Source organism: Mastomys coucha, unplaced genomic scaffold (genome assembly GCF_008632895.1).
Source record: "Mastomys coucha isolate ucsf_1 unplaced genomic scaffold, UCSF_Mcou_1 pScaffold16, whole genome shotgun sequence".
Lineage (NCBI taxonomy): Eukaryota > Metazoa > Chordata > Mammalia > Rodentia > Muridae > Mastomys > Mastomys coucha.
In genome coordinates, this window is record NW_022196898.1 from 96,427,544 (window position 1) to 96,446,822 (window position 19,279).

General features: G+C 43.2%; 1 protein-coding gene across 2 annotated transcripts in view; it reads right to left on the reverse strand.

Annotated features, from left to right (window-relative positions):
* Adgrl2 (adhesion G protein-coupled receptor L2) overlaps nt 1-19,279 on the reverse strand; it is a 636,717-nt gene that overhangs the window by 247,221 nt on the left and 370,217 nt on the right. Inside the window, exon 1 of one of the 2 annotated variants that reach the window (XM_031375795.1) lies at nt 14,324-14,479. The exons of the other annotated variant lie outside the window; for it this stretch is intronic. The gene's annotated coding sequence lies outside the window, so the exon portion shown is untranslated. Of the gene's footprint in view, nt 1-14,323; nt 14,480-19,279 lie in introns of those variants that run through there. 2 annotated transcript variants of the gene reach the window in all.

A 19,279-nucleotide genomic window follows, 5' to 3' on the forward strand; every position in this document is an offset into this window, starting at 1 on the left:
AGGTGTGTGCCTGGTACCCAGGAGGAGATGCTGAGGTGTGTGCCTGGTACCCAGGAGGAGATGCTGAGACGTGTGCCTGGTACCCAGGAGGAGATGCTGAGCTGTGTGCCTGATATCCACAGCAGGAGATGCTGAGGTGTGTGCCTGGTACCCACAGCAGGAGATGCTGAGGTGTGTGCCTGGTACCCACAGCAGGAGATGCTGAGGCGTGTGCCTGGTACCCAGGAGGAGATACTGAGGTGTGTGCCTGGTACCCAGGAGGAGATGCTGAGGCGTGTGCCTGGTACCCAGGAGGAGATACCGAGGTGTGTGCCTGGTACACACAGTGGGAATTATTATCATTTTGTTATCACTTCAAAGGGTTTTGTTTTACAGAGAGGACAGCATTTGGCCCAGCCATGGATAAGAATGAATGACTCAGAGCATCATAAGTGTCTCCTCAGTGTAGAGCATACATTTCTACCCTTGGGCACTCTGGGAAGAACTGAGACCCGTCTGTCATGTGAGGAAGTTTCCTTCAAGTCCCCATCTTCAAGTGATTTCCACCTATCTAATTGCCCATCTGTTTCTACTTTGAATTTTTTTTAAATATTTAAGAATTTACCAGTATGTGTCATTGTTTCAGATAGTGAGCTCCCCAAATGTATCTCACCTGGTGGCATATGTCTGCCTGTTGTACTGCATAGACCCTTGTGTGAGGAAGAGTAGGGCTTTTCAGCCACACCTAGACATTTCAGAAGTCATGCTTCACTTTATTTCCATTGTAACTTTGAACATGCTCTGTGTGTGTGTGTGTGTGTGTGTGTGTGTTTGTGTGTTTGTGTGTGCATGTTTCTTCGTGGTATGTATATCTCTCTGTGTGTATGTGTATGTATGTATGTGTGTTTACCAGTGTGCGCATCTGTTTATGTCTGTGAGTGTGGAAGCTATTTTAAAATGTGGCAGCATCAAAATGACATCCAAAGTACCTAGCTTGGATGTCATTTTGATGCTGCCACATTTTTAAAGGGTCACAGTGTTTGGAACTCACAAATAGGCTAGGATGGCCTAGGGCCACCAAGCCCCATGGATATGTGCCTCTCCCACCCCAGAACTGGAACCACTTACATATATATATATCATGGATCTGATTTTTTTTTCTAGGGGTGCTAGGAAGCAAATTCGGATCCTAAAACCTATATGACAAGCCTTTTGTCCACTGAGTGTCTCCCAGCCCACATTATGTCAAGTCTCTGAGTCTTGGTCTCTCATTTGTAAGAACTGGGAATATTCTTGTACTCACCAAAGTTTCACTAATGAAATGTGACAATATCTGTAAGGCCTCCAAGCCACGTAACATGAATTGACCCCACGCCACTCATGTCTTTGCTTCTTGGTGTCGGCTAAAACAGTTCATGACACTGGATCAAGTGACACCGATGAAGACCAGTTTGCATTTGTTTCTATTGAAACAGGAAGCCAGGATGCACATCAAGTAGGTGACACCTGCCTTACTCCATCAGAATGTCTGTGAAACACATTATGGAACCTGCCTTGCCTGTCTGGCTTTTCTCTTCCAAATTCCCACACTTGCTCAACTTTGAGTGGGTGTGGTTTATTAATGACCTTCCCTGACTGGGCAGGCATGGTTTTGGAGTCCATTTCCCACAGGAACCATGTACGTGAGTTTTCCTTAGACTTTAGAAAAAGCCTTAGTGATATGACGTCAGAAGTGGCATTCCCAGGTCCAGGGTCCACTCAGCCAGATGTTTGTTAGCCCAGCTCTGCACTTAGGTGTCCTTCCCTGTCCAAGCTCCTGGATATACACACATGCGGGCATATTCTGCAGGAAGTGCTGGAAATGCTGCAGCCACAGATGCAGTACAGCCATACCTCGCTTGCCTAGGACATACAAAGCCCTGGTTCAAACCCCGGGCTCACTACCATCCAAAACCACACCGCCAACAAAAATATTTAAACATCTATAATCCCATCACTCAGGAGCTGAGGCAGGAGGATTGTTGTGAGTTGCTGGTTAGCCTAGGCCACATAGGTGAGTTGCAGACTTTGTGTAAGTCGGGTCTCTCTTCTAAGAGTGCCCTGAGGAGGCCATGCTATCTCTGTCACTGCACTCACAGGAAAGCACTGACACATCCCATCGCATTCTTTCTCTTTCTTCAGCTTGGAATTTCTAGAATAGGTTTTCACTGACAAGGCAGGAGACCCCTGGGTATCCATTTGTACTGGAGATGGAAAGGTTTGACGTACAAAGCCGCTAGAAATCTCAGCAACATTAAGGCAATGGCACCTAGTACATCACAGTATTATTTAGTGAGCATTTTCCCAACTCCCTCCTACTTGTAGAAAAACAAAACAAGACAAAGCAAAAGCACTGACTTCCATTAGGAATGTCTTTTAAGAACAATGAAACTATTATAAAATCCAAATCCCTGAATAGTATCAGTAACGTTACTTATGACAAAAGGAAAATGCATCCAAAATGTAGTTCAACATCTAGAAAGATGGCTCGGTAGGAAAGAGAGCTGGCTATGCAAGTGTACAGACAGACCTTGCGTCCAAACCCCAACATCTAAGTAAAACAGAGGAGCATGACTACACATTCTTCTGACCCCAGCACACGGTGGAGACAGGCAGCTCCCGGAGCTTTCCGGCCAGCCTAGCTACAAGCTTTAGGTTCAGAGAGAGACAAGAATTCACCCTCACACTCGTGTGCATGTATTACATACGCACACACGTACACATATATGCAGTTCAATTCTAGCAGAAGTCTGTCTTGCTGAAAACACTTGTAAACTGTTAGTGTCAGGGACTGAACTAGATGCTCCTCCCGTGGATGTCATCCATCTCTCTACTTCAGGAGCAGCTGACAGGCACACTATGGTGGACTTGCGTGCTTTGCAAAGGTATTCTGCAGCAAACGAATAAACAAGCCAGTTGCTGCCAGGAAGGTACCCAATGAGGTACCCAAGGTTGCCAATGCTAAGAGATACACATCCGGATAAAAATCATAACCTAGTGAAAGATAGGAATCCGTCCTGTGAGCCTGATCCTTTTCTACATCCTAGAGATGGGGTCTTCTGGCACGCTTGGTGCTGATGCTCACAGAGGTGTTCCTTGCTAGATGTGCAAATATGGTGGCATTTAGGAAAGCTCTGCTTGTCAGTGAAACTGTATTTTCCAAATGAGCGATTCATGATGTCTCAGAACCTTGGCATGTAATCTAAGGGGAAATATTCATTTCAAATGTAAGATTTACCAAAGCATTTTACTATAAGCAAGTTTTAACGATTTTTTTTCTGCGTGTGAAGGTGACCATATGTGAAGGTGACCACATAAACGTGGGTGTGTTTGGAGTCAAGAGGGCATCGGATCTCCTAGGGATGGAGCCATAAGTAGCTGTGAGCCCCCTGAGGATTCTGGGAGCTGAACTCTAATCCTCTGCAAGATCAGCAAGTGTTCTCAATGGCTGCGTCATCTCTCTGGCCCTTACAACATAGATGTAAAACTTAACATGGTTTTAGATCTCATCTTGCATTGGAATGAACCTACTACAGAAGGTTCATTACTGAACAGAGAATTACGTTTACTTGAAAAGGTCATGGGAATATTATTTCCTCTCCTAGCTATTTGTGGACAGCTCTTTTCTTCATAGGCATCGAACACTGCCCTGCACTGTGGCAGATTGGCCTAGAAGGGGAGAGGAGAACTTTGTTCCTGCGATTCAAGCATCAAACCTGTTCACAAACTATTTAAATAACATCACTTCTCTAGGTAATTTTCTATTTTAGAAATGTCCTTATTTTTTATTTAAAAAAAATGTGTCTTATGGGGCTAGCAATATAGACCAACAGCTAAAGGCCTTTGCCACCTGAAAAGCAAGCTTAGCCACCTGATTTTGATCCCAAGAACTCAAGGAAAGCTACAGGGTGAGAAATGACTCTATAAGGTTGTCCTCTAACCTCCAAGTGAGTGCCCCAGCACATGCACACACATAATAACAATAGAGTAAATTACATTTTATAATGTGTCTCATAAAATGGGCTTGTTATGACTCTTTTGTTGAATTAGCCATGGCTCATGCATGTACGATAATAATAAATTAAAATTTATAATGTATCGTAGGACCTGGGTTGGTTGTGACTTTTCAGTTGAATTAGTAATTATGTATTTAATTTTCTTCAGTTACAATTTCCAGGGTGATCAATATTTAAGGGTCCAGCCCACACAAAGGGGAGCTTTTGGGACCCCAGATACTTTTTTAATTTGTGAGACAGGGTCTCATGTAGTCCAGGCTAGCCTCTTACTAGCTAGGTCCTTAAGCTTCCGATGCTGTTGTTTCTGTCTCCGGAGTGTTGGGGTAACAGGCACACACCAGCATACCTAGGTATGGAGTACTGGTACTCATACCTGCTGGGTAAGCCTTCACTATTCCCAGGCCCCTCCATCACTAGGGATAATAGAAAAGGCACGACGTTTGCTAAATACTGCTTCAGAAGGGAGTTCCCTTTATTTTTTATCTGAGATGCCTAGTTCTTCTGAGTTGCTTCACAGATGTTTATTTAGCAGTGAGTAGGTAATGAGAAGCAGAAATTTTATATAATCCCTGAAGAATCCGATACTTCTGAAAATATCTTGAAATAAAATAAACTGTGTATCAATTAAGATGCAAAGTTAAAAAAAAAACAAGTTCCTGGTGCTATTCCTGCTTCGTGATGCCTGACTTTAAAACAGACAAGGGATGTTTGATCCTGACTCTTTAACTATCCACTAGTATTCATGGAGAAAAACTACTAGTTACACAATGAGTTAGCTATCAGGTGTATGAAGGGAACAGAGAGCTTCTCTTAAAACCTCTGTTGTGACAGTCACATCTTTAAGCTTACTTATTTAAGTATCAATTTATAAATCTGACAATTTCCTCAAGAAAGGCTAATTCCAGGACCTTTTCTAAATTTTTTTTTTTTTTTTAAAGCTGGTCCTGATGAACCCAGCCTGTAATCCTGGCTGGGTTAGGAAGCTGACACAAGATCAAAAGTGGATAGTCTGCTTAGACTGTGGAGTGAGTTTAAGGTCAGCCTCGGTCACTTAAACTGAGGGCTGAGAAGCCATCGGCAGGCAGGCACGTAGGAGGTGCTGGCCTCAGGGACTGCAAAGGAGAAAACAAAAGAGGTTTTGAAAGTCTTGTTTGACTTTCCACTTTTCAGTCCTAGGGATCAAATCCAGGGTCTCAAATATGCTCGGCAAACTTCATACGCTACAGCACCCGCTCCTTGACTATTTTTAAGTATTGTATTATGGTTGTGATGTAAGGAATTTCAGTGCCTACTCACTCCAGTTTCCTATAGCAACGCTTTGAGTTCCTCTTAGCCTGGGAGGGAGATGGAGAGGAGACAGTATTGAGGTATTGGAGTAGAGAAGCTATGCTCCGAGTCGCCTCACAGAAGCAAGGAGCGCATTAGCTGCGCTCTGTCTTCTAACTCAAACCCCACGGTGCTGTCTTCTTTCCTTTGCTAGTACCACTCTGCTTCCTGCAAACCAAGCTAACTTCTGATAGGAGACTAGCTGGTGGTGACTTTGTGACGGGTCATATGTGGCCAGGGACTCCGAACAAATGAAGCCTACCCTTTAGTCCCACTGAATTGAGGGGTTAACAAGTCTCATCCTACCAGGCAAGGCTCGCCTTTGATCTGTGCTTTCTTCACAGGATTTAACAGTGTTGGAGAATAAAAATACTTATGCCTCTTCCTGTTGATAGGATTTATATTAAATGAAGTCTAGTATGTAGTCAGAAAAACAAAGAAATAAACAAAAAATGAAAAACAATGTACAAGCGCACAAACGCCCTGCATGCTCCAGTTACATTGGGAGACTATTGTGGTGAGAGGCCTTCAAGGCCTTCCCATGGGGCAGCTCTTCACTTCCCCGTCCTCTTCCATGGAGAATCACAAGCGTGTCTACTGCGAACTGACCGTGGTATTCTGCAAGGCCAAGTAATTTTTAGTAATCATTTCGATCTCTGAGACCCTCAAGAGTCCGCACAGGCCCAAGCCCCACCCTCAGCCTCTGCAAAAATACTTAAGTGAAATCCAGAAATAAAATGAGGTCACATGATAGACATCGAAACAGTGTATTCCAGTTTTTATGATCGGAAATATTAAGCAGTTCCCCAAGTCACAGTCTAGTGTATAATTTAAATGCAAACAACAGCATATGTAATTTTCCTCTGTTCTAAAGTGCCAAGGAGAATGCGCATGTGCTAAATTGTTTCTGGCCACATCACTCTCTGTACATCGGTTAAACAATCAGTACTTCTGCAGATGCGAGAAAGAGCATCGGGAGCGCTCCTGCCTCCTCCACTAGACAGTCATGCTGTTCTGGAGGTTCACACACATAATGGAAACAAAATTGCTTTAAATAATCAAAATACACAAAGGCACTTTTTTCCCCCCCTGAGTGATTGGAAATAACCCTGACAAATGCTTGCATTTGGTAAATTATGAGCCAGCCAAGTTACGTTTGCATAAATATAATGAAAAACATTTTTTAAAAAATTTAGTGAGCATATAAAGCAAGGCATTCACTTGGTAATGAATTTCTTTGACAGATAAACCAACAACCATGCAGGGCGACTCTATGGAGGTGCCTCCCTGCGTGTTTAGCAGGGGAGGGAGAAGGAGAAGAGAGAGAGAAGAGGAGGACCCAGAGAATGGGCGGGGGGGGGGGGGGGGGGGGGGGGGGAGAAGGAAGATAGAGAGGAAGAGAGGAGAGAGATTATACATACAGTATAAACACAAACAAAATTGCACAGCACTGTATAAATGTCAGGAAGTCTTACAACTAAAGAGATTGAGAATGACCTCGGACTCAGGAAAGAAGAACACAAAGGCTGTGAAAGCCATGCTGTCGACGTGGCATACAGATCATTCATATTCCTCAGACATCCCTCTCTGATCACCAAGATTACCCAGCACATAAACACATAATTATATTCTCTTCCAACCATCTAGACACCATACCTCACCCGCACGTGTAAGCAAGCCTCCGTGTCTAGGTGAAGCCAATTTGTGTGTGGTTAATAAAAATGTATTTGAATAGGAGAAAATAATTCCCTTCTCCCGGGGAATGTGGTGTGATCTGCTACCTGGCTGCTGTGAATGCACAGAGCATCCAATATGTGGATGCCAAAGGAAACAGATAGATTCAGAACAAAAGGCCGAGGCGAAGACAGGCACGCACACATTTAGAAATTTTTAGATTCACACATTCTGAAGCTAGGCACAATAAGGCCAGGAAACTGAGCATTTAATTTGCTGCCTAAATTGGCAAACAACTCTTAAGAATTCTGTAGCTTTTCACAGTAGCCACGACTGGGGGACACTCCTCAGTACAAAAGGGATATGTCCAAAGCCTTCCCCAAACAGGCTAGTCATGTGACACAGGAATTTGTGCTAAAGGCTATGTCAAAGACAGGCCCCCTCCTCAAAGATAAAGTGGATCAGGAACAATGGGTGGAGTTCAGGTAACTTTCTTAAGGGAAAATTCCCCTGATTCCAAAGCATGAATAGGAGGAAGTGCCTGCCTGTCATTTATAGCCTGAGTCATGGTCCATCATCTACTCTTTCCTATTATCTGCCACCCACCTTCAGTTGATAGAGGAAGTGTGAGGCAGAGAGAAACCTGGACAACAAGCTTCTGGGTGGACAAATGGGGTGGAGACCAAGTAGATCGATCTTGCCTCCCTCTGAGGCTACCTACCCTCTCCTAGTCTAGACTCCGGAGAGTGAGCTCCCAGAAAACACACTGCTACTCCAGTTCCGGTGTTCACAGGGAGTAGAGATGACAGGCAAGCCCTGTCTCTTCCCATGAAAGAAACTCGCCTTCCCTGACTCTCTCCCGAAAGTCACAGTGACTAAGCCATCATGACATCCAGTTTGTGCCTCCTGCTTGCCCGCTGATCAGGCCCTCCTGGAAACTGCCCATCCCTTGTCCTTTTCCTTCACTGCACATTCCTAGTTTCCTTTTGAAGCTATAAGCACAATGCCACCCTCCAACCTCCTCCCAGTCTCTACGCCTGGGTTCTAAGTTGGTTCTCTTTCTTGACAGAGAGAGAACTACTTGTCTACTCTTTGGGTCACCAACCTGGAAATAGGTTTTGAACTGTATCCAGCTTTTTCTTTAAAAAGATAGGTTCTAGGCCGGGCAGTGGTGGCACATGCCTTTAATCCCAGCCCTTGGGAGGCAGAGGCAGGTGGATTTCTGAGTTCAAGGCCAGCCTGCTCTACAGAGTGAGTTCCAGAACAGCCAGGGCTACACAGAGAAACCCTGTCTTGAAAAACAAAACAAAACAAACAAACAAAAAAAGATAGGTTCTAGCACGACCCCTAAACAATGATGTCCAAACTGAATTATGCTCTCTCCCATGTTTGCTCTCCCCCATCTCTCCTTTATTTTATTTTTATGTTTAATCACAGTCTTACTATGCTGCTCTGCCTAGCCTAGAATTTGATATGTAGATCGGGATGGCCTGGAATTCCGAGAGACCTACTTGCCTCACCTTCCTCTCATGTTTCCACTTTCCACTCCATGCTGGAGAGAAAGACATGAACCATTAAAATCACCCTCTTTCCTACTTTTAAAAACTTTGTTATCGCCAAGTTTTAAAAGCTTACAGTCAGATGTGACAACTTCCCTGCTCTTTCAACCTTCACTGGCAAATCACAAATCCCTTCCTCTTCTGGGGGATTTCAACCCCTTTGTGCCTCCTCCTTAGCTTCCTCTCTCAGTAACCTCTCCAATGCTCTTTCGGGCTTCTCATCATTCAAAGAGATCCACATGTCACTGCCAAGTAAAATCTTTGTGAAATGCAGCTTTGTTTGTGTGTATATCTATTTTCACAGTTAAATGCATTTGCTCCAGACATTTGCTTTGCCAATACTTTACTTTCCCTGTGGAAGAAACATCTTTTCTGTTAATGTCTCACTGTTTCCTCTTTGTGTCTTTGCCTAGACTCTTGGGGTCTAAGAGGTTTTACCTTCCCATAGAGAAAAGAACACACAAGAAAGGCCTGACATCTTTACCTTCAAATCCCTGCGAACATGACAGTTCCCCACCAAATTGATGTTCAAGAGTTTTTGATTTTTAGATTCTGTAATCTAGGTTCTTTTAGGTTGTGTTTAGGTTCTTTTGTTTAAAGATCTTTAACATTCCCCCATTGGCTACAAGCTACAAACTCCTTTTCCAGGTAAACAGAGCCAGGAGATTCAGGATCTGGAAAAGGTTCGGAAGAGGAGAGCACACAGTGAAGACCAGTGGGGGAGGGGAGACGAAAAGAAGCAGCAATAGTTCCTGGGGGGAGGGGGGTCTTGGTTCAGAGTTAAAATCCTAGCACTTGAGATGTGGAAATCGGGGGATCAGACGTTCAGGGTCAGCCGTGGATACTTATCAAGCTGGAGGCCGACCTGGTACATAAGACCTTGCAAGAAGCAGCCAGTAGCAGACAGGCAGCACTCCAACACCATTTTCTCCTCTGTTCTTTCACCTACCATGTACAATCATCCACTCAAACAGCATTCCCTCCCACAGCCTCCTAAGAGTCTGTGCCCCGGGTATGCCATGTTGAAGCCCGTCACACCCAGAGGATGCCCTGGACCCACTGGCATACATTTAAATGAATGTTGTCCTCCACTCCCATCTTTAGACAGACAAACCAGAGCAGGTACTCTACTACTAGCTAAGCATCTGAATGCCCGCACGTATCCTAAATGATAAGAGTCATCCCAGGCATGTAGAGCAGAAGTCAGGGACGGGGAGCCTGCTCTCCTTAGCGGAGGTATATGGGTGTTTTCAGCAGTTTTTTCCAGCCTAGGGGTATCCTGTTCACAGCGTCACACCTAGGGGGCTGTGTCAACAGAAATCTGAGACACGTAAGGAGGAAGGCATGCTACTAAAGGAAGAGCTGGGCCAGCCTTCCCCTGTGGTTCTGTTAGTACACTCAGTTCCTGCAGCAAAGCCAGAGGTGACCAGGAGAAAGGCCAGCGAGGTAGGGCTTCCCTAAGACAAACCCTGTGTTCCTTGCTTCATATGTAGATTTCCTTCCCACAATCCATGCCTTGTAGTTGGCAAGAGGAGCAATGGATAAAACCTTTTCGAGCACCGGAAGCAGAGAAGGTGAGCTACGCAAGGCATGCTCCTGCTCCTTAACTGCAAATTCCATCTCAGTTCTCACCTCCCTGTGGCAGAAGGGAAGCTCTAGAGGAACGTTCCATCCCTTCCTCTTCCCACCCAATTTCATTTGGAATTTGTAAACCGCAGTGTCTTCTCTTCTGTAGAAAGCTAGAGTCCTACGAATGACTCTGTGATGTCCACCTTCCCTCCGTTCCCAGGAGATGACTTCACCAGTGGCCTCAATAAGATCAAAGGCACCTCACAACTCTCTTCGCCCCCATCTCCCCATCTCACACTGTCTCTGTCATGATCCCCGTCTATTCCCCTCTCTTGGCATGACAAGAACAAGACAAACTACTATGCAGTTACCTTGGCTCTCTGCTGTCTCCCCAACTTCAGCCCCATTAGGGATACACCTTGCTGTTAATTGCTCTTGAACTGGTGGATATTTTGTCCCCTTAAAATGAAGTCACACTGTCTTTTTATTGTTGTTAGCCAAAGTTGGTAGTGCAGGTTTGTACTGTTTCTACGGGATTAAAAAGATTGCAGGTTCAAGGCCAGCCCAGGCCTGGCAATTTAATGAGAGCCTGTCGCAAAAGGAAAGAAAAGGAAAGAAAAAGAAAGAAAAAGAAAAGAAAAGCTGGCACACGCCTTTAATCCCAGCACTTGGGAGGCAGAGGCAGGTGGATTTCTGAGTTCGAGGCCAGCTTGGTCTACAGAGTGAGTTCCAGGACAGCCAGGGCTACACAGAGAAACCCTGTCTTGAAAAACAAAACAAAACAAAACAAAAAAAAAATGAAAGAAAGAAAGAAAAGAAGAGAGGACACTGTCAACTTACATGAAATGTCCTTACGTAAGCCCTGATAATGAAAACACACAAAACTAGGGTATGGGAAAGCAATTCTGCAGACACATAGATAGCGCTTGCTGTGCAAAGCTGAAGGATGAAGTTCAAATCCTGATCCTGAGCATCCCTGTGAAGTGCACCCCGGGTAAGTGCAGTGGCTGCCCTTGACCACTCAGAAGGCAGCGCTAGATCCCTGGAACAAGCTTGGTACCTTGAATAACTGGAATTGGAAAGCTCAGGTGGTGAGAGACCTTGCCTTAATAAATAAAATGAAGAGTGACTAAGAAAGACACCCAATGTCAACTTAGGGCTTCTGCACGCATGCACACACAAAAGCATGCATATCCAAACATATGTGTACACATGCATGTGAACACAGCAAAACTCTCATAAAATATGTAAGTAAATAGTAAAAGTAACAGAGGCTGGAGAGATGGCTCAGCAGTTAAGAGCTCTGGTCTCTCGTCGTCCAGAGTTCTGAGTTCAATTCCCAGTAAGCATATGGTGGCTCATGACCATCTGTAATGGAATCTGATTCTCTCTTCTGATGCACATGAAAACAAAGCCCTCATATACATAAAATAAATAAATGAAAAAACTTGAGAAGTAAAAGTAACAAGAACAATGGGGACATAGCTTAGTAATAGATACCAGCTCATCCAAAAATAGTTAAATACTTAAATTAAAATCCAGTTGCAGTTTTTTAAATACACATTCTATTAATTACTCTGGATCCACATATATTTTTGCTTTGTGATCATGGATGTCTGATTATGATAGACTCAAGTTGTTTAAGCTCAGGGCATTAGCAACTCATAGCTCTGGAAAACCAGTATTTCAGATTCTGCCTGCTACAAGTCAAGGCTAACGGGAAGAGCCTCACATACAGCCATAGACTAGGCCTATTTTTGTTTCCCATGGGCTTTTTGGAAATCGTATTTAAAACTTTCTCTTCAGTGTATTTCCCATAAGACTTTTGGGCTTTCCTAATGGATTACTTCATATGCTCTTCATAATTTACCTCAAATCTTCCAATGGAGGCATCTCCTTCTGTCTTACACAAGGACAGGGCTAACCGATTGGTGGTAAATGACTCAGTCGACCAGGGGGCTCTTGAGAGCTGTTTTTTGGAAGGTTATGGACTCTTGTGTGTAAGGTGGACTTTCTGGGGTAGGAATGCAAACTGTGTTTCCTGGGGAAACCTAGTTGTGTTCCTTCCAAAACAGAAGTGCTGACGCAGGCGCAGTGATGGCCCTTGTGCTGTGCTCTGTGTGGCCAGGAAGGAATATCATAAATGTTTGTAGATACGTTGGCCAGGAAACAGTGTCGGTGTGAGGAGACATGTGGACCTTTAGCACGCACACTAAAACGTCGTTTCCTGACACCACTTTCTGAAGGAAGTATCATATCCCCTTGGGGTTGTAATTTAGATAGATTGTCCCCATAGGGTGTTTTCAAGATGCTTGGGAATGTGATTGTGTCTGATCTCTGTGAAGTCCAGAGAGCAGAGTGGAGACTCTGCTCTCTGGACTTAATTGGAATTAAATACTTGCACAAGGAAGTGAGCCAGGTTTTGGCCTGAAGCCTGTGGACCTGGCTGAGGCTGGCCATATAGACTGGATTCTAAGACAAGGAGGCAGTTCAGCTGCGATCAACGGACTTGTTTCTCCTGGAGTTTAGTTATAAATTTATACTAGAATGTAATTATAAATATACACTTGAACGTCGCTTCACCATTTATGAAGCATGATCAGGTTGGACAGTCCTGTGAAATGCTGAGTATAAGCCGGGCAAAACCAGAGTAAGGGACCTGAATCCAGCGGTGGGTAAATCACTCTCACGGTGACATTTACTGTTTCCACCTCTGTTTTTTGAAAGTCCCTAAACATCCTTTTTTTTAATCCAGAAGAAAACAAGGTATGTCACTGATGAAAGCGGCATACATATTTTCGTGCTTATTATTTGCAGAAAGAAGAAACATCTGAACTCTGTTTGCTAACTACAGTGTGATGGGAGCGAGCCTGCAGGCAGTGTGCGTCCCTGTCTGCTTGCCAGCTCTGCTTAGTCCCAACGTATTAATGAACAAGTGCAAGTATTTGAAGAATCAGCATTTCCGCATTTGCATGCAAACTCTCATGCTGGGTAATTATACACAGAGCTGGCACTCAAATTAATTAAAGCTGATTTCTCTGTGACTGCAAACTGGTCCTATATTCCCCCCCACACACTTCATCCTTCTATGAAGTCATCTCTCTACACTCAATGTGACACTTCTGTCTCTGGTATTCTCAGGAACGTTAATGTTTGACGATTGGGAAGCTGGCAATATTTTGGAGAGCAGCTGACAATGGCTGGGTGGTATTGTGCACCCCCAAACCCTTTACGGTATAAAGCTCAAGAACAGCTTCTGAGCATTTGCTTTGTAATTATCTCAAATAATAACGTAGACAAATTATATATATTGTTCCAACGGGTTCCCTCCCCCTCTTGGATGACTCCGCCCACTTGATTAGAGCTTACAAACAATTCATCAAACTTAAATTTTTCGTTTATCTGATGTTAACAAACAATTAGTCTTGATGGGTTCAGTCTTAATTTTGAAAAGGCTATAACAAATAGTGTTTTCCTTCCAGAGTTCTGGCCCGGGCCATTCAAGATCCGGGAGATTAGGAGAGAGAAAGCAGAGATGACTGCTAGATTTGATTAAGACGTTCTGAGTCCTCATCAAATAGAACAGAATTGAAATGGAGACTCTTATTTGCCAAAGAGATCCATGAACATTAACTCCTAGGACAGAAGGCTTTCCTAGGCTCTTCTGCAATCAAGCCATCCCCTCTAGTTTCTTGCTTCCTCAGAAGGAACTATTTCTGCGACAATTCTTTTGAAAAGACATCCTCAGAGCGATTAAGATATCATTATGATTCTCATTCATAAATTTAAATCTCTGGATGTGGGTAGCTACCAAACATCCTACCATAGGGCTGCTGGAGAGGAGCCGATTTGACAGGTCTCCTTGAAATCACTCCCCACCACTCAGGCCTTCTCCTCCTCCTCCTTTCTCTGCATCTCATTAGCCAGAACTGGCACAGACAGCTCCTTGCCTAGGCTGGCTGTCTCTTTGGTAGAGAAAGGACCACACAGTTCTGCCAGTCCCTTCAGGCTGCTTACCACACAACCACACAGTTCTGCCCGTCCGTTCAGTCTGCTTACCACACAACCGAGTTCGTCCTAGTAATCTACATTTAAAAGGCAAGGTCTAGGAGGAAATTTAACACGTCTGTAAACTCCAAACAAGAACTGAACTGGCCTTACCTTATCAGGAGTCCTCGATCCACACAGGACACCACTTATTACCTCCCTTCAGTTTGAGGCAAGTGGTCCAAGAGAAGGAGTCCTGAGCCTTCGTCGGAGACGCTTCTGACCAGACCAGCCACAACACCACTACTGGGATGCTCCGAAGCCTGCCCTTCTGGCCAGTCATGAATTTCCTACGCAGACAGGTGTCATATTGGCATGAATTTCGTTGCCAAGTACATTTTAAGAGGTGGGCGTGGCCTCCGTCCTGTAGCCAGTTCCACTAGTCTTTAAACTCTCTTAACCCTCTTTGCTTTTAATATTTCGCACAGGCACCCGGTGACTTCATGAAGTACCCACGCACAGGGCTCAACTCACTGAGGTGTGGGAACAGTATCGAGTTAAGTAGCGCAGTCATTGTTGTACACAATGCTCGTTGCTACTGGCAAATACCTATTTGCTGAATCAGGATTGGGCTGCAGGGAGCCGGACTGGGCAGTTCGACGGCTTTCTGCTTGCTTCCTTTCACAAACCATCCTCTTCTAATTAACCAGTTAGCAAAAAGAGATTCTTCTTTTGATATTTATTCTTTAATACGAAGGCTTTCATCATGAAGGATTACTCCATTTCAATCTTTCTTTTTAATTACAGCAAACATTTACAAAACAAAAGACAGAGATCTGCCCCCCCCAAAAATAATTGCAATTAAGTACTTGCTTATCTAGTTCATTTTGCTCTTAAATTATTTGATGGCAAATCAAACATATGTGTCAGTCAGGATTCAAGCATACTCAGTTACAATACTCATTACTTTTTAAGAGAAAAAAAAGTGTTCCATAAACTTCTTGAAGAAGATCAGTAACTTTCTCTCTCTCCTTCGTCCGTTTCTTCTCCCCTCCCCCTTCCAACTTGCATAATAGACAGCTGGCACAAGTAGTCAATAAATAAGTTAAATTTTTTGATGGGAATCTTAAAAATGTTTTTTATCTATGTATCTGTCTTGTAGACATTTATGGAAGTAGAATTTTGGATATGTCACAACCATACATGTTATCTGTTAATATATCACAATAAAAATGTTTAGAAAATGAGGGTCTCAGTGAACATGATGCTCTGACATTGCATAGGATTTGAACTTGTGTGATCAATGAACTCAGAGCTGAGATCGCAATGTTCTCAAACCTCTTAATTCCTGTAAGCAAACTTGCAATTTTAAAATGTATTTAATCTCAAATATCAAAGTGTCAACCGATACACTCTCGAGGTAGGGGTTCCTTGTATCATACTGCCTTTGCTTCTGGCTGCCTTCCATCTGTCTCAAAATTGACACAGAAGGATGCTCAGTCAATAGCTGTGAACAAACTTTTACAGGTATGTTTGTGATTACATAAGTGGAAATTATATGAGGTTCAAGTGAACTAACCTGCAACCTTCTGTTGTCTCTCCCTGTGTATTGGCATGATACAAGCTCTGCACACAGGTGCACATGGGAGTCATTTCCTAGGTAAAGGAAATCCAGATAACTTTAAGAGAACACATAATTAGCTCTTAGATTACTCATTCTTGTTTTATTTAATATACATGTATATATTAAATACACATGTAGGCATATCCATCATATGCGCATACCCATACACACACATACACATATACATATAGCGGGGGGAGGGGGGTGAGTGTGTGTTTGTGGGTGTGGATGTCACATGTGTGCGGGTACCTATGGAAGCCAGAAGAAGGTATTAGACACTGAGCTGGAGTTATAGTTAGTGTTGGGCTGCCCAGGTGGGTGCTGGGAGCTGAGCTCCAGTCCCGTATAAGAGAAGCAGACAGAGGAAGTCACTGAACCATCTCTCCAGCCTGCACTCTCATTTTAAATAAAGCTCTTCATTAGTTTTAACCATTACATTTCTGAATAATCTATTCTTTAGTATGAGTGGGTCTGATTTTTTTTTTTCAGAAAAGCTTCATAGGATAAATTTAATCCCTACCCCACATGAAAGTTATTCAACTATTTGAAAATGGCTATCATTTTTCCCAAAGTCGTCTTTTCTCCAGATGGAACATTCCTTTAATCATTATAATATGATATGGCTTTTAAGGCCTATCATCATGTTGGATAGATTCCAGTTTGTCCGTGTCTCTCCTAAATGTGGCAGTCAGAACTGAATGTATTACTTGAAATGTGGTCTAATTATGCAAAATTCAAGCGTCCTGCAGTTGCTCAGGACTCTATTTCAAGTCATTCATAGAGGCAGGAAGTGCATGCTGCAAAGGGGGTGGTATCCTGATCATATTCTCGGTTCCTGAACTTGCACTAAAATGTCTGTCTTCTTTTCAGACAGAACTCCATTTAATCAAATCTTTCACATCTCGTTCTTGTTGGCATTACTATTTTGAGTGGGAAAATGAGTTGCGTGGCCATCCACACTAGAGCTCATCTTTGTTGTTGATGCTGTGTTCTAATCATTCATGATATATATATTTTTTTGAAGCCTCACTTGGCTAACCAGTGTGTCTGTTGCCATATTTTATTGTGCATCATTAAAAGGCATCTGGGTGGCTCCAGTGTGTCAGACAGCAGGCTGTTCACTGATGACATGTACCAAGAGCAAGAAGAGGAGGGCTTGCCCTGAAAGAGGTTTACACACAGCAAGGAGCCTGCCATTGTAATCTAATACCTTAGACGCTGTCTTCTTAAAGGAAGACTCCAACTCTGCCTCTAGGAATGTGTATATTGATCAAAGGACTTCCCAGAGTCCAGTTCCACACTCTTCTGGAGAGAGGATGAGATGGATTACCTTATGGTTGTCTTATTCTTAATAGAGCAATACGAATTTGTAATAGCCAGGGCTGCGTTTCAAATGCCCTATTTTACCTTCTGTATTCTGTGTAAACTTTCTTAGAGAATGATGTGAGACTCAGACACTACCTTGCATTCTTCCTAAATCCAGCTCAGCATTAACTGCCTCTGCCTGACCATCCTGTTTTCTTTGATACCACAGACATAATGGGCAGAGCTGCTCATCTGAAATCCTTTTCTAGGGAAGGCACTAGAATTTACTGATATTTATTCATTTCTGCTTCTTGAGGTTCATTTACTGTAAGGGCATTTATTGGAAGGAAAGTAAAAATTGAATTTGTTCCAAAAAAAAAACCATCTCGAAGATACTCCTTAAAGTATCTACCAGGTAGTTGGGTATCGGGGTTGGGAGTGGGGATCATACAATGACGTTTTGTAAGGAAGTAAATGAAAGTCGGAAAACATTGCAGATTCAGAGCCTCAATTGGTTGATGCTTGTCTAACATGCATGACACCCCAGGTTTGATCCCCAGCAGCTTCTGTAGTCTCAGATTCAGGAGGCAGAAGGGATTAGAAACTGAATATCACCCAAATGAGCTGGAGGTTAGCCTGGGCTACATAAAATCCTATTTGAAATTGAAAATAAAATAAAATCAACGGTTACAACTCAAGTCTATATTACATTTGAGACTAAAAACCTATGGTGGCGCTCTCTGTTCTCCTAGACAATGTGGAGACACAGCACTATTGCAGTGATTCACTGCAGCTGGAAAACCATCCTCACTCAAGAACTAGAGCCCAAATTCTGATCACATGCTTGCAGAAGGGCAATCACGGGGGCTGGGCCGGGCTGGTTTCATCATCCCAGATGAGTGAGAAGAAAACGAAAGAAAGGGGAGGCATAAACAGTGAAGGACCCGTTGTGCCTCAGAGTTCTTTTTGTTTTCATTATCTAAGTTTTCATTAGTAAGTGCTTTGAAATATGTGATCTTGTTGTTGAGGTAGCTGTTTATATATAGTAAACAAAGATATATAGTAGTTTGTTTTCTACTATATTTAACTGTAATGTTGCTAAGAGCTAACCTTTTATACTTGTATGCCAGAGACTGCAGGGCTAAACATTTTCCAGTTTCTTATTTATTACTAAACAAGGAAACCTAGGCAAAAAGAAATTAAGCAACGTGACCACTTCACACTGTTATCAAACAAGGGAGACAGGATTAAAATCCGTAGCATGTAGACTATACCCCCCTATTCATTTATTTTGCAACCACTAGATGCTTTTTAATGCACATCTTATAGTTCTTAACTGATCTATGATCTATAGTCTTATGAGAGAGAGACTCATCTTCCTAATTTATTTTATAGAGTTAAAATTCTTAATGTCTTATCCAAATTGAATATAAAATGTGTAAGGTTTTTGTTAGGCTTCAGCTCAAGAGAGTCAACTTGATTTCATCAGACAGCAATGTGTGCCATCTCCTCTGCATCTCTGTATAGATGCTCATCTGTGCCCATCTGTGCCCATAACAAACACTGCACTTATTTGTTTACATGTCTCCTTATCACTAAAGCCCTAAAACACTACAAGCCCTAAAGGACATTTGTGGAATGAATCGATAACTGGGGCCAGTTCTTATCATTTCTTTATCATTTTTTGACATATAATTTTCCCTGCCAGGTATCAGTTTGTCTCCTGCTGGGATGCGGCAGAATACTGCCTTCTTGGGACTGAATTAATCTTCTCCCTGTTTACCGAACTAAAGAAGGTAAAGAAACGTAGATTTATAAACTCTCTGCTCAAGCAAAGATTCTCTCTCTCTCTCTGTCTCTCTCTCTCTCTGTCTCTCTCTGTCTCTCTCTGTCTCTCTGTGTCTCTCTGTCTCACTCTCTGTCTCTCTCTGTCTCTCTCTCTGTCTCTCTCTCTGTCTCTCTGTCTCTCTCTCTGTCTCTCTGTCTGTGTGTGTGTGTGTGTGTGTGCACATGTGTGTATGACAGGCTCTCATGTAGCCTGACTGGAATTGAACTCCCAATGCATACAAGGATGACCTTGAATTTCTGCTTCTCCTACATCTGCTTCCAAAGTCCTAGGACTACTAATGTATACTAGTTTGCCCAGTTTTACAGTGCTGGGGACTGAACGCCAAGTTTGTAAGCACTCAACTGAGAAGGGT